Consider the following 16,212-nt stretch of genomic DNA (forward strand, 5'->3'; position numbering starts at 1 on the left):
TATCATATAATGAGGTATAGCAAATAGGGAATTTGTTGCATTTATTTTTCTGCAACTTGCTCTTTGCAATCTTCTCTTAAAAAAATTGTGGTGGTTCAATGTGGAGGAAAGTTTACTGCTTATTTTGTACTGGATGCTACTTTCTGGGAGGATGGAAGAGGAGAAAATAGAGTCATAGAGACTGGATTTGTCCTGTGTATATTCCTAAATTTTGCTGTTTGGCACCTAACCCACATAGGATGAAAAAATAAAAAAAAATGATGTATAACACAATAATCCATCTCTGCTCTCCTCAGCAATATACCACAGATGTTTCAGAGAACAAAATGATTTTCTGCAACAGGTCATACATGAAATACATAAAATGAAAGCTATTGCTGGTAAATGGGCTGTCTGTTCCACAGAAACTATTTTCTTTTGCCCTTTCCCTGTGGCTCCCACTTCACAATATAAAGGGACAGTGTCAGCTTATGTTATGCTTCTGTCTGAAAATATGGAGCTTAGTATACCACATACACTAACTACAAAGACTACAACTGAAAGAAGTTAACAGGAAACAAACATCTTCTCTTATTGTTTCAGAGAGTTAAGTCTGTGCATGTGACAACATAGCAGGTTTCACTTTTTCTCTTATAAAACTACTCCTGGAATTGGTTAAAACTATCAGCTGGGAAACATATTTTTAAGAAACTAATAATATTAACAGAATATGCTGTTCAAAGGCCTGTAGCACATAGTATGTTTCTTTTCAGTGAGTCATTAAAAAAAAAAAAAAAATTACTTGCTCTTCTACTATCCCATTAAGTTGAAAAAAAAAATCTGTAGAAAGCAAAGCAGAGCTTATTTTTCGTAGAAAGACTGTCCCTGACTCCTTTTTTGTCAAATACACATTGTTAACATCCTTTTTCTTTTCTGGCCTTCTCTGCCACAATTACTGGTGATAGTCTGTAATTCGAGGAATGTCTGCATGGCAGAAACTGCTTGTTTTAAGACTGCATTCTGTGAGAATGGAAGAAGTATTCACTTATCAGTCACTGTAGCACTTTCTACAAAACACACTCCTTTGAAATATGTGGTGTAGAGAAGGCAGCTGATAAAAAACATAGCTATTTGAAAAGGTGCAATCCTCAAATCCCTCTTGAGTTACCAGTACAGTAGCCTCTTTGTACTCACAAACACAACAGACTTATCTTGATAATAAACTTCCATGACAGTCTTGGTCTGTGCTGAATCTTCAGTCTCTAAGATATTTTACACACATCAAAGTTGTCCTCCCAGATGGACTAACTCTACTTAACTCCTGCTATAAATATAACCTCATTCCTCATGCTGCAGATTGAGATCTGCTTTTGTGCCAGATGCAGAACAGTGGAGAGGCTTATCCATTTCCAGCATTTTCTTTTACTTATTCTCCTCTTGAAGCTAGGGAACAACCAAAACCTTAGGCATAAGAATAGAAAAATGAAATAGAAATTAAATATAGGTTCAGATTTAAAAGTTCTAGCCCTCAAGTTTTCTCTGTTACTGAAGTGAATTAAATTACTAAGGTTTTGTTTGTTTGTTTGTTTTGATGTTTTTCAGTTGGTTTGTTGTTTTGTTTGTTTGTTTGTTTTTAATAAGGAATGTTAGGTAAATTAATCTCACCTGCACAAGTCCATTCTGAAAAAGGACATCCTTCTGATACAGTCCTCACAAGTCCCCTCCAAGGAAGTGATAAAGAGCCTCAGGCTCTTCTCTGTATTTACAGTCACTCTTCAGACCACCAGACTTAGCTGGGACTCCAATACTGCATTCCCTTGACCTCCAGATATGAAATCCAAGATTTAGTAGCTTTGAATAGTATAAAGACTTGGCATAGACTGGTTGTCACAGAGTTGTATAATTGAATATTTCTTACTATTACCTTCCTAAAATCCTTTGATCAAGAATAGGTAATTAAATTACCACCTGTCCTGTATATTGTAGAAAAAATTTTCATTTTTCATGTTGTCCAATTAAAGCAATATTCCTTTTGCACCTGAAAAAATATTTCTTAGTCATTGAAATTCAGTACTTACTTACAAGATATTTTCCTATGAAATTCATTTTTTTAATAATTTGAAACTCAGCCATTTTTATATAATGAAGTTGTATCTATCTTTTGCATTTGTTGTATAATTGGGTCTTTGAACCTCCAAATAGCTGAAAAGATTCTGAAAGTCCAACCCAGATACACGTTAACGCATTCTTTTTTCTGGGTGCTTAGAGGTTAATAAGTATCAAAATTTTTTCTAATACAAAAATGTCAATAACCCATTCACTGATGTCTCATATAAATACTTCATTTCTTTACCTGATAAATTAATGGCTACTAACAGAAAATGACATACATTGCACAGACATTATTGTGTATTTTTATGTTCAGGAACACTACGGTTTGACTTCTCATGAAAATTACTATGCATAACAGATTTACCTTTTTCTCCCTAATATAATCTTACTTTTATTTTGCCATTTTAGCAGCCAGAGTAATTTTAAAATATCTATTCAAAATGGCTAGGGAAGACATTCCCTTCTTTGGAGTTATATGTTCATGGAAATGTGACCATAAATTAAGTCAAAGTTAAGATAGGTCTGTTTGTTGTTGGTTTGGATTTTTTTTTTCTTTTTTTTTTCTTTGCCATAAAAGAAACAGCTGAGCAAAAGGAAGGTTGGTGCCATGTGACTGAATTCTTTGCAGACCTCTAGCAAATGCATTATAGACCACAGCTAATCAATCTCTCTTCCTTCACAGTACAAAACAAAATCAGAAAAGCTGCCTCCTCTAATCAAAAATATGAAAACCTGTCACTGGACTGGACTTAGTCAGTTAGGATTTAGATGCATGGCAGTGACCTCAAGAGCACAGAATGACACTAATAAATACCGAAAGTAGTTTACATAATTAAATTGCTGGAATACATAACATTTTGTGTAATTACCAAATCTTTACAAGCTCTGTAGACTTAAGTAATAGAGAGTTCGTCTTTTATGCCATGCTGAAAATCATCAAGTTAAATACCATGTAACTTTTTTTAGTGTAACAATCTCTACACATCTTACTTTGCTAGTCCTTCTCTACTCACTACCACAGGCTGCGCCTATCAGCATTCATTGCCTGAAATCCTTAAGTTGGTCTCTGTGTTGATAACTTCAAAAGAATAAAAATGTGCCTTTTTATTGGAATAAATTAAATCAAATCAGATTTTTGTTTCATTCAATTAAAAAAAAGTAAAATATTGCCATATACATATTTATAAATTCATAGTGAGATTAAATGATCTTATTAATGTATATATAATTTTATACTGATTTAACATATTATGATCCAGATTTTGATTTAACTATAAGGAAATCCAAAGTTATGAGTATTGTAATAATATCACTTCATTTTATATGACCCTGTTTTTGAAGACTTTTTAAAATTAAGTTTTCCCAATATTTATAAGGAATTCACGACATGATATTGATTTCTTTCTTGATGGCCACTTCTTTTACTACAAAGAAAAAGCCAAATTCCAGAAGCACTCAAAAAGCATAAAAAAATCAGAGCCTATCACCAGGGATACCGAGAACAACCACCTTCATGAGGAATATATTCCAGAGAAGGAGAAGAAAAGCTACAAAATATTGTCAGAGGTGAAGGGACATGCAGGGGAAGTAACATAACAGAGGGAAGGCAGCAAAAAATATTTGTGGAAGAAAAGGAGAAAGGCATTAGAAAGCAGGAAGTTATTTGTAGACTAAGGAGAAGGAAAGAAAGAGAGTAATATGAATCTGAAAGTCAAAGCAATATCAGAACGTACAATAGTTTTTCAGCCCTTGTTTTTTTTTGTGGTGGTTCTTTATTTTTTTTTCTTTCCAAAAAGGAACCAAAAACATACTTAGTAAAGGCAGTTAAAGTACATTAAGATTTTTCTTAAATTATTTCAAATGTGTTGTGGGTGTTTTAGCAGTGTGCTTATGAATTGGAAGAGGAGATGTCTACGAGAGAATGAGACAAATTTCAGTCTCATTTACTGAGACAATGAAGCAGCAGTGCTGCTCATGAAAAGAGGCTCTGAAACTGTCTATGTAATGGTCAAACACACATATAAGGTAAAGAAACTCATGGAAATGTATTACAGAGTGTGTGACAAATTAATATTCTTCAAATTCACAAGTGGAAATGTGTGTGTAGATTCCAGGCATTCTGAAAACATACATTTTAGAGAAAAATTTAATATCCAAAGCTGCAACATGACATGCAAGGTCAGCTGCCAATCGAAAAGAAAAAGAACCGCATGAATAAAAATGAGTCCAGAAACTGTAGAGGAGATTCTCTAACAAGTCTGTGAAAGCCAATAAAATATTGATAAAACTCCTGGCTTGCAAATTTATTTGTAGGTCCTTAATAATTGAGGGCACTTGTCAAAATAAGCTCTGCCTCCCAGACCTCCCACTTTGATGTAATTAACTTGAATGAGCTTCTCTTCATCATGAAGACAAAGGTGGGAAAAGTGATGTAACTGCTATCCATCTTACGCAGGGTTTGTACAACCTCTTCTTTATGACTGGTTTCACACACTGACTAATAGACACTTTCCACTTCAGATTTTAATTAAAAGCTATAAAAGCAGTCAGCTGTAGGCCATGAATGTGTTGGCAACAAAAAAGTGCCATGATATAGTGGGAAGATCAAGCACTGTACAAATTTAGTGTGAAACCATGTTAAGTGGATCCATATGCCTGCATTTAATGTAATTCTAAGATCTACATGGTAGCGATGGGAGTACTAAAGTAAAGCAAAATGTCAATTAAAGCCAGGACACACAGTTTAGGTAAAATCATGTTAATTCAGTGATATATGAAACATATTTCTTTTCAGATGTTTTCAAAGAAATCACAGCAAGTGAAAAAATATTTTTTTTTCCCTGAGTGCCACTGCAAGTATCCAGGTTGTTCCATAAAATAAAATGTTAAATTTATCCTGGTGAATATGAAATGTATTCAATATAGCATAGATTAGAATTGTAGAAGTAATTTAGAAGAAAAAGTATATTTAGTCATATATTGTCAATAAATAGAACTTTTTTATTCACTTATTGTTCATATAATTTACTACAAAATTTAATAAAACTGTTATGGTGTGGAGGTTCTGTGCTTTCATAATAAATATTTCGTGTTTGGAATTCAGTCTGTGTTGATTGGAGGAATAAATCATCCTGTATGATTTAGTTGCCTGTTAAGATCAAGGTAACATTTAGTATCAACTTCCTAGTACAAAAATATTTAAATATTTTAAATTTAATTTAACATTAATTATTCCAATCACCCAAAAGATACTTCTTGTTTTTTATTAAAAAAGCAACACATAACCACAAACACAATCAAAATAGTTTCATTTAATGAGTCTTACAATATTTGAGAAAACCTTTAACTTGATCCTCTGTTGTCTTCTGTAAGTAAAAAGAGAACATTCTGTTATTACAGTTCATACAAAAATTATTAGGAAATTTTTTACTTGACTTATGAATTTCATTATTTGAATAATTAAATTTGCTGTTCATCAAGTTGTGGGCAATACTCTCACACAGAGAGAATATCATGATGGAGTATACCATCAGTGCCATAGGCTCACAGACCAGAAAATTACCTATCATCTCCTGTATTTATCTGGAAATATTTACTGAAAATTATTTACTGAAAATTGCTGTAGTTACAGAAGATGCAAAATTCACGTGAAATCCAAATCCATGAACATGAGCTTTAACTGATGTCTGGCTCACCAGCTCAACTGCTCTTTACTGATAACAAAAGCATCTAGTTATTAAAACAAGGACTCAGTACGTTAGGCCATACGATGCTGTTTTGTAGCAGCTTCTTTACAGAGAGTCTCGCTGGGAACTCAAATGATTTCTGAAGTCTGTTCTGATTACTTCATACCTCTGTTCAAAACCACAGTCATCAGGGAGGTTGTGTATATTGTACACAAAAGCAGACTCAGTAAAGCATTATATGTCTTCATCCTTTCATTTCTCTCCCAAAAAGGAAACAACACGCTGACCTCTCAGAAGACAAGGCAAGTATCTCTGATCTTTCATTTTTTATTTCTACACAGCAGAAAGCTATTTAACATGCCTGAAATTGAAATGTAGAGTAGAAACAAGTATGGCTTTGACAAATAAGGGAAGATATGATCCACATACAAGCTTATCCTCTAAATCTCTGAACCAGTCTTAACCTCCAGTAAATACTGAAAGCCTTTCTGAGAATATATACTAAAGACTCCACTGGTAGTACAAACAAATTTGGAGATAAGTACGGGTGCCTTTAAGCAACTCGAAAGCTCTCAGCATCATTCTGTGTTGTGCAACTTACACTGAAGAGTCATTTTATATTAGAATTCCTTTCTACTCCATAAAATTATGCCCAAGATGAAAGTGATGCAAAAACCTATTGTCATTTTAGCTATAAGAGGCCCTTACTTAAGCCGCAAAAATCTTAATTAAAGTACCACTAGGATGCTGCTCATGATCTACTAGAAATTTATACTAGTTAACTCTACATGTATTACTGGTAAAAAATTAGTCAATGATAAGAACAGGGAGACTAGTTTATGAATTAGGAAGCACTACAGCAGTCATCTAATAACCAGTTATCCCATTGTTTCCAGCCAGTGTTCTCCTATGATCCTTCTCACTAATTATATACCTAGTGTGCCACTCATGTAATGTCAGAAAATGTCATCTTAATAAAATGAAATTTTCCAGAGAAACATACATTTCAGCTTCTGTAGAAACTTATTTTGGGGCCCAAGCCACAATTTTGGGTCAGTACTATGCATAAAAAGATCATGATACATTCTATGATGTCTAATGGCTGTACATCTGGAGATATAGGGTGTAAGTTGGAGATATAGGATGTAGGTGACCTCAGTTCAAGGATTGACTGCCATCTATTAGCTGAGCTAGGAGTCAGCTAAAGTATTTCTTCACTGGTCATTTTGAAACAATGTACTTTACAATCCTTTCTCAGTTTAGCAGAGCTGTATGTTATGCTTAACTTTTCCCACCTGAGCAGCCACCGGACTTGTCCCTGTCTGTAAAAAACAAAAAGCCAACCTTTTACTGCTTCAGAAAGCTCTTAATTTTTTTTTCCTGTTTATGTTTTTCCAGGCATAGGAGATTCTAGAAGATTCTCTGTGTGTGATGGTCCTAAGAAGTAATCAAACAATTCAGTAATGGCAGTGTAGTGTATATAGCAAGCTATGTAGCCAGCAGATTGGCTAAGTAGTATTTGTGAAACATTCATCACTGCAGGTGATGGGAAATTTCTATACATACAAATATACAAAGAAAGTGAGCAGTCACAACCGAGTTACAAAAGAGGAAGTTTTCTTTTAAATATCTAAAAAAAATCTACTATCATCTCAAATAGAAAGTTTTCAAAAGTTTCTCAATATGAAAAGTTACTTGAAATTATGACAGTCTACAGAACTGGACACAACAAATTGGATTCTGTGAAATGCTTGACCAAGAATGGAAAAGAATTAATCCAGACTTAGTTGAATGTACATTCCCAAAAAACATTCTGGAGGAAAATGCCTAAGTGTGTAAGTGCTGTAGTGTGGAAAACTGAAAATGTTTCCTACTGCCACTTTCCAAAACATTTAATAGACAAATAGTTAACTTGAGGTTTCTTCCACAGAAGAAAGCAAATGGAATGCTTTTCTTAGAATTTTAAATTCAGTAAATTAAACCTCCAACAGAATCTGCAAGAATTTGTCCACTCCTAGTCCTTGAAAACCTTCCAGACAGGATTAGGTATGCCAACTGATCAGGAGGAACATACAATAAAAATCCATTTTCGTGCAAGTTTGGATTCAGTGACAGGTGGTCAAGGACTTTCAACAAGTGAATTTCAAAAAAAGATTTCCAAAACCCTGCAGGAAAGATGAGCTGGTATATGATGATGCAAGGTCATAGCAGGGAATAAAACATTCTCAGACCAAGTGAGTACAGAAAATAATTCATTCTTCATTTATAGCTGCCAAAAATATTTCTCTGTTTACTGACTTGTTCTATAAAATTCATATGAACATCTCTATCCACTTTTAAATAAACATTAAAAAGAGTTCTTGTGAGATTACAGTTAAATATTAAAAACTTTTCCTTATTTCCATAGGGTTTCTGCTCCTGAATCACACAGAAAAGGCAAATTCTTACCTATTTGTTCATCATTAAGATTTTCAAACAATATAATGATTCTGTGCTAATTTTTTATTTTTATTATCGTCATTGATTCCACCTGTATATGGAAAGATGGAATTTGCACTAATTACAAATTATGATGATTTGTTATATTTGTTCAATCTCTTGTGCATAAAGGAGAGACTACGTAGGAATTCTCTTCCCCACATACAAATAAACTGTCTCTTTTTTTTCCAAGTTCACTAATTCTTAGAACCATTATCTGCTATAAAGAGGTAACTCTATTAGCTTTGGTGATGCTATGTTGATTCACATCAAAGACTCAGACAGTTTTGTGGATCACTGTAACATTTGCCCAACAACTGAACATGTTTTTCCCCATGATTTTATACACTTCAACTGTGAGTGAAATGACGGGACAACATTAAATCTTTTACCAGTCTTTACAGATTCCTTTGCAAAAATTCACCACTAACAACTGTTGTTTAGTGAATTTAACAAGAGCTCTGTTGATGAAACTATCAGCTTCCTAAGAAGTATGAAGCTTGTATAAGTTTTTCCATTGCTTAAGAACTGATGTCGATCTATCCAATGTAAAGTCATCTAACTATTATTTTTTTATGTATCATTACTTTAGCAGTATTCTGGAATTCTACAGTATTCTCAGTAGTCCATACAACTTCCCATCCATTCCTCAACTCATCCCCTCAAAATGCAACTTATCACTTACACTGATGTCCAAAACTGATTTTGCATCATGCTTATGAGAATGATTATATAAAATGGTTCATTAAAAAAAAATGTAACAGATGTTCTCTATCATCCTTATTCAGTAAAGATGAAATTAGAAGGTTTGTAAAGTTAGTGAACTGGTAGAGACTTGCTACCATAAAATTTTGGCAAGCCTAAACCAAATACAAAAATATGAAAGAATCAATTAAAACCAAAAAAAATATATATTTTATTTTTTTGTACAGAATATAAACAGTTGCTAAATTCTCCTATTTCTTCTGCAAAGTACTGTCAAGATTATTTTGGTTAGATATTGATAGGCCTATATACCTAAATGTTTCCATGAGGAATACTTGGGCTATACTGAAAGAAAAAGTATGCATTAGTCTAAAATGAGAAGTTTCTAGCTACAGGGTACATTTTATGTCAGATACCAGATGGCAGTCACAGTATCTGTAACTCAGAGCCACATCTAAAACACCTGCAGACAGGCAAAAGAGTAATCTAACCTGTCAGTTTCTCAAGCAGTGTTTGAATAGTCAGACTATTGTAATCCCAAAATGACTGCCTGATATTTGACAAATTATTTCTGTCACACATGTAAAAGAAATTATGGAAACATAGGCCACAGATGTATTATCTACCTATCTATCTATCTACCTATCCTTTTAACATAGGCTGGCGAACTACTGGAACTGGTTGCCCACAGAGGCTGTGAAGTCTCTACCCTTAGAGAGACTCAGAATTTGACTGGACAAGGCCCTGACCTGCTTGGTCTAATTGCTTTGAGCAGCAGGTTGGATTAGGTGACCTCAGAGATTCCTTCAATCCTACTTTATTCTGTTCTGTGATTTTATATACACTGTAATTCTTCCTCTTGTTGCTGGTAGTCTACCAGACACACTCTACAGGAAGATCTTAAATATGTCTTAGCAAGCATGAGTTAGGCCACTGAAGTCAGCATGTGCAAAAAGGCAGCTAAATGAACCCACGCCTCTATTTTTTCCATTAAGAACTAAATGCATTCCATAACAATTTTCAAAATCTCCTTCTCTTCATTTGAGGGTTTAAGTAGAATCCTGATCCTCTACACAAACCTAGAGATGGAACTTCTTCATAGAAAACAAGTTTATCATAGGAGCTATCTATGTTTGGGCCTATCCCTCACTGAAATCAGTGTTTATTATTTTTACCTTTCAGTATGGATACTGGGGACAATGGTATGCATTACAGAGAGACCTGAGCAGCAGAAACGAACTGATAAACTTAAAGGCAATTTATCTGAAGGAGTGTTGAGAACCTATACAGGAAAACATGCCCTTCAAGGTAGTGAATAGATAAAAGAGAATCGAATCTGTTATTTGATTAAAAGTTATGAATTACTTTTAGCAGTGAAGAGTTATACTTGCTTCTGGTAACATTTGTGAAAAAATGTTTGCGAAAACTACTCCAAACCTGCAAATGCTGTTATATTTTATGTTAGTGTTCCAATTGATAGGTAGCATCAAAGTCCCTTGAGTTAGGTGACTCATCATGCTGTATCTGCCACTCACTCTTAAAGCACTTGCTACAGCAGAACTTGAGAGGTTTTCAGGTATTATAATCTGACCACATAAAATATTTACTTGATAATTTCAAATCATAAGCAAATTAATGTAGCCATGCATAAAAATTGTTCCTCTAGACTCTCATAGTGTTTGCTCTAGAGGGGCGAGAGTTACCTGCTAACTTTGGAGTTAGCTGCCTCTCTCCATTTATGATAGGGATAATCTGCATAAGACTATATGCCTCATCAGTCAAAATTAGGTGAGACAAATCTTAATTTTAGAGCTTCAATACTTGTTTCATTTCTTCAAGCTCTTATTAGAACATTCTGAATAAGAAGTCTATCCATATAAGTCTAGGTTATTCTGCAAATGCACGCTTGTCCCAAGATATTTTTTTAAGGAAAAATCATATCTTTAAAAAATTATAGGGCTTTTTTTTTATTTGTAGGGAGAAAAATATTTACATAATAAAATTGCACCCACCTGAAAAACTGACTGTATACATAATGAGCAGAAGCATGCATAAGAATATGGTGGTTTGTCATTCACTGACCACTACTGGTTGAATCACAGGATTTGTATTCCATACATACAGTTAATTTAAATAGACAAACCCCACAATTTGTTCCACTAGAGCCTTCACTGAAAACATTTGGGGCAATGAGAACACTGATATCTTCACGTTTTCTGTTCTAAAGTATCTTCCTGTCAATACTTTAATGCTCATATGAATAAAGAGCAAAAGGAAATGAGAAAACAGAGTTCCTCTGATTTATAAATAAAACTTTTAAAATATTTACAGGATCTATGTTTTAGACTGGAACTACTTTGGGAGAGGTACAATGAAAGAGTACAGTGTGCTGTGAAACAGAAATTCATATACAATAGTCTGGATCATATATATAACATTTTTGTTTGCCTTTTAAAAATCTTTATGCATTCGCTAACTATACTTACAAGAGGAGGTATCTTAATGGTATGTAAAAGTAAGCGTGATAAAATGCAGCGAGGACATCTTTCGTTTAGCCACAGCATAGTAGGCCATTTAATATTTATATTACATTTTTTCCCCATAGGCACAAACATTTATTCTATGAATGGGTACACACTCATTCTCATCCAGTAAGAATTGTCACAAAGATGAAGATAATCCAACATGCATGTTTCCTCTTTTTCTAGATGGAGTCCGTTGCAAAGAAATATGAAAATATTTATTAAACTATAAGCCTGCCTGATGTTGAATACATTTTCTTCAGTTGATGCAGTATCAGAAAGATTATGGGAAAAAAATATTTAAAAATTAGAATTGTCATGGCAACTACCAGCTGCTATTGTACCAGTTCCACCAGTGATACAGTTTCATTAAGGATATGCTAGAGCTGTAATGCAACAAAGGAAAGGGAAATACTTCCTTGCTCACACTGTGCTGGATTTTTTATTAGCCTTTCAAAGCCTGCTGTCTTTTAGAAACACTCACACTATAGTATATATAATAAATTTTTAATAAAAATATATATACACTTAGAACAAAAATAATGAAAGCCATTTGATTTCAACAGCACTGGTTTTAATAAGGGCTTTTAACAGCCTAAGTATGGCAACAGTGTGCAATCTGGCTGATAAATATGCACCAAATGACAAATTAATATGTGCTGGCCCTCCTCAACTACAGATACAAATGTTATTATAATGTTCTGGACATTAGTCAGTTTTGTCTGTCTGGGGAAAGGTTGATTTAAATGCCATATGGATCTGCTATAGAGAGGTATAAGCCGCCCTCTACGTGAGGAGAGTGTGAGCTACATTGTGGAGTTAAAAAAAAAACCAAAATCATGGCTGTTTTAGACTCAGAAAGAAATGGATTTTGTTAAGCTGCCAAATCCATTAAACTGTTTAACTCTAGAGAAGAGTGTGTTATCAAAATCCCAGTGGGACTTCTGTTTAGATGGTCTAGGAACTATTTCTCCAATGGGTAGTGTGTACTTCCACACGTTAAGTTTCCTGATTGCTTTCATTCTCCTTTTAGAGAGGAAATTGAGGCTCCATAAGATTTTGTCTTGCGAAATAATCAGATGATTCTATAACTCAGCAAAATTAACAATACATGTGATGACAGTATTAACAATTCATAGGACTAGAAAATATGGTCTGCTATTTTATTAATTTGCTTAATTTGTGAAATTGAACAAGTAATGATAGAAACTTAAGCAATGGAGCTCTTTTAACACAGAACATACTAATAGTTATTTTTCACAGCTAAATGGGCATTTTGTGCACATTTTAATCTGTTAAAAAATATTTTTAGGGTAATGCCCCATATTTAAAGCCGTGAATTAGCAGTTTTCGCATATTTGGGTATTTTAGTTAAAATCAGGGAAAAACGATCTCTGAAAACTCGAAAAAAGATGCTTTATAGCAGCTGTCAGTCAAGTGCTGAAATTTTCCATTTTCTTCTGGTTCTGGTATTTTTTCTATTAACTGACTTCCGTCTTCAATTTATAAACCAGATTTCCTCTGATTCAAAACAGCCTGCCCTGAATTATTACTGTACACAATGGTAGAGGTACTCTGGTAATTCCAGTATAGAAAGGATCACCAGCTTAACTCTTGCAGAATTGAGCTAACTTTTAAACATTTATGAAGGGTGAGTTTGGATTATTTCTTGCAGGCAGCTGTCAACTGCCTATGACACTATTAGTTGTACAGTGGAGGTAAAATTTTTGATTTTGAATTGAAATTGAATTTGTACTGAGTTGTAAAGAAATCTAATAAAGCAAAAAATACACAGGAAATAGTTCAACTGTAAAAATGTTACAGAAAAGATTTGAAATCTAAACAAGTTATTGCTTACACAACATACTCATTTGAAACAGTAGACAAAATGATTCACTGACCATCATGAAGGAGAAACAAATATAAATTTAAAAAAATATAAGCAAGAGGGAAAAGAAATACAGCAGGGTAAAAATGTGCAATTATTTTTAACCAGATAAAATGACTTTTAGAAAGGAGTTTGATCCAAGAGACCAATATTAAATTTTAATAAATTTACGGTAAATATTTTTGCTGGCATCAGTTTCAGTCCAGCTGAGAAGGAGCGGCCTGGAGAAGGTAAAGATTTATTCACATCTAATTATGTTTTTTTTTTTTTCTTAATTGCAGTGAATACACAAGTCATTGTTGGCCAGTTAAGTAGAATATAATACACTCAAAATTTGTTTGAATGGTTCTCCTCAGGTGTTACTAAAGCCTTCATTTAAAAGCCTCAGAATTAACAAATAGGAAAATAAATGTAATATTTAGAACACTGGAAAGGTAACAGGGATTGCTACAAAAGAAACAGCTGCTAAGAACTTAACAGCGTATTTCAAGACAAGTGCTAAAGAGGAAAAAAAGAAGAAGAAAAAAAAAACACAGGAAAAAGTCTCTTTTTTCACCACAAAACAATCAGTGTCCTCAATCTGTTCTTAATTTAAAATATGCACTGCAGCTTAACTTCTGTTTACAACTTTATCACTCCTCCTTAACACACCAAAGACAAACAGGCAAAAATCACTCACATCCAGCAAAACCCAGAAACTGACATTTGCAATATTCTGCATTGACTTTACAAAGCAGTGAACTCATGGACTCCCTGGAATTTAAAAAATTAGGACTCCAAGAGTAAAAATATAAAAGGCAATACCAATGCACTTTAGCCTTATTTCATTGCAACTCTTGCACAGTGCTTTCTTCTGAAACTTGCAGACTTTCAAAACATGCTGCCTCTAGAGTAAAATATCAAGTAAACCATAAATCCACATAGTACTGTTATCCACTTTCCTATCAGCATCATGTCTAATTAAGCTTTTGTAACTGCTGGAAGCCATGTTTATTCCTCTCTTTTTCATTAGTCAAAAGACTATTAAAATACAATGAATATATTAAAAATTAATTCAGAAACAAACTAAAAATGGAGAGGAAAAACTGGTACATAAGGAAAAAAAACCACACCACATTACTAGTTCATTTCATTTAACAAAGCATACAAAATGTAATACATCTTTCAGTTCACTTTTGAATTTCCTGATTCTCCTGCTGCTCTGCTCATGGATGTTCCTCTGCATAGCATTACAGCACTTTGAAGCCTGCTCTAAATTATAGCAAGCTTTAAGGATTGACTCAGACACTGGTGGAAGAATGCTCTGAAAGAGAACTGAACACTTTACTTGCTTATAATCACATCTATTTCTCATTTTTTGCTGCTGAACAACAGACATCTATCCCACATACCAGTTGGGGAATGCCACTTTCCTACAGGTTCTGTTATGGGCCTTAAATGTCACAAAATGGTGGCTTTGACCAGCCTGACTATCAAAGCAAGGTTAGAGCATAAGCTGAATGTTGGTTTTTTGCCAGCTACAGTCCAGCCAAGAGCTCCTTTGACTGAACCATGAGAACAAGAAAGGGATGCTTTGATTCTCAGTCCGTCATCTTTGTCCACTTGTGACACAAGCTAAAGCCCTCAAAATCACCAGAAGTGCATCCTAACCAGTATGGCTGATCCCATCCATGGTAGACCTCTCATCTGTCCCTTCAACCTGTTTTCCAAAGCAATACATTTATGCAAAAGGACTTTCCCTCCCAAAAGATCAGTCACAATAGCTGTTTGTTAAAACCGGAACCTGAAAATATCTGTGACAGCAAAAATAAGGTACTCTTTCTGCATACTTTCTTACAAAAAACATTATATATTCTACCAAAACTGTTCTCTAGCAGGTAATCTTAAAAGTTGTACAACTTTGATTTACTCTGTATACATGTTTTTCTTCACATCTAAGCTCCCATTGCATGTCACCAGTAGGCACAAGAATGTGAGAATAGCCAAAGATCTTCGGTACAAAATTTCACCTAGACCATGACCCTGCCTCTAGGAGTACATCTGTACTGTTATAGATGGACTGCTATTTATAAATAAATAGAGGATGGACAGGGAGAACACTCAGGCTCTGGATGGTCTTTAGTGGTTTCACTAGCTCCCACCCTTGGTTTCTTTTTGGACTGTTCCACCTCACTTTCCCTAAGACAAATACACAGTCTGAATACAGGGCAGTCTACACCACTGGGCCAGGATCAGATCCTGTACCTCTTATTTAGCACTGTACACCTATACTGTTAAAAGAAACTAGCAGATGCTGAAGAAAAGAATATAAAACCAGAGATATTGTGTTGATGTTTTCCAAATTTCCGAGCATAATCATTCTTCTCTACTCTAAATCTCCCAGGGCTCTCCCCAGGGCTCAGTATTGGGGCTGGTCCTGTTTAATATCTTTATTGATGATCTGGATGAGGGGGTTGAGTGCACCCTCAGTAAGTTTGCAGACGACATCAAGTTGGGTGGAAGTGTTGATCTGCTGGAGGGTAGGAAGGCCCTGCAGAGGGATCTGGACAGGCTGGATCGATGGGCCGACTGTATGAGATTCAACAAGGCCAAGTGCCAGGTCTTGCACTTGGGTCACAACAACCCCATGCAATGCCACAGGGTTGGGGAAGAGTGGCTGGAGAGCTGCCTGGCAGAAAAAGACCTAAGGGTGTTGATTGACAGCCGCCTGAACATGAGCCAGCAGTGTGCTGAGGTGGCCAAGAGGGCCAATGGCATCCTGGCTTGTATCAGGAACAGCGTGGCCAGCAGGACCAGGGAGGTGATAGTGCCCCTGTACTTGGCATTGGTGAGGCTGCACCTC

General features: G+C 34.8%; 1 long non-coding RNA gene across 1 annotated transcript; it reads right to left on the bottom strand.

Annotated features, from left to right (window-relative positions):
* Nucleotides 1-5,338: 5,338 nt before the first annotated feature.
* LOC148055835 (uncharacterized) lies at nucleotides 5,339-6,810 on the bottom strand. Its single transcript, XR_015705083.1, has 2 exons — nucleotides 5,944-6,810; nucleotides 5,339-5,456 (listed from the first exon to the last, which is right to left on the bottom strand). It is a non-coding gene; the product is annotated as an uncharacterized LOC148055835 (long non-coding RNA).
* Nucleotides 6,811-16,212: the final 9,402 nt, after the last annotated feature.

Source organism: Nipponia nippon, unplaced genomic scaffold, assembly GCF_047370975.1.
Source record: "Nipponia nippon isolate SJK-2023a ecotype South Korea unplaced genomic scaffold, ASM4737097v1 scaffold_2, whole genome shotgun sequence".
Taxonomy (NCBI): Eukaryota; Metazoa; Chordata; class Aves; order Pelecaniformes; family Threskiornithidae; genus Nipponia; species Nipponia nippon.